Source organism: Sorghum bicolor, chromosome 8, assembly GCF_000003195.3.
Source record: "Sorghum bicolor cultivar BTx623 chromosome 8, Sorghum_bicolor_NCBIv3, whole genome shotgun sequence".
Classification (NCBI taxonomy): Eukaryota; Viridiplantae; Streptophyta; class Magnoliopsida; order Poales; family Poaceae; genus Sorghum; species Sorghum bicolor.
The window spans coordinates 45783520-45783764 of record NC_012877.2 but is presented as its reverse complement, the minus strand read 5'-3'; positions in this window follow the sequence as shown (position 1 = coordinate 45783764).

Below are 245 nucleotides of genomic sequence, written 5' to 3'. Positions count from 1 at the left end.
TATCAATATATCTAAATAATAACAATAAAATAATAATAAATAAATAAATAAATAGATAAATTAAAAAATAAATAAATAATATATATTTTAATAGGTTGACACAGGCGGAACTCTAGGCAAATACCTTTGTCAGGGCGAATGGTACGTGGGGCACTGCGGAAGGAAGATAACTGGCGGTACTGCCAGCATCGGACACACAGATGGAAACGCTTCACAACTGACTGCTTCTTCCTCCATAGCTCTTG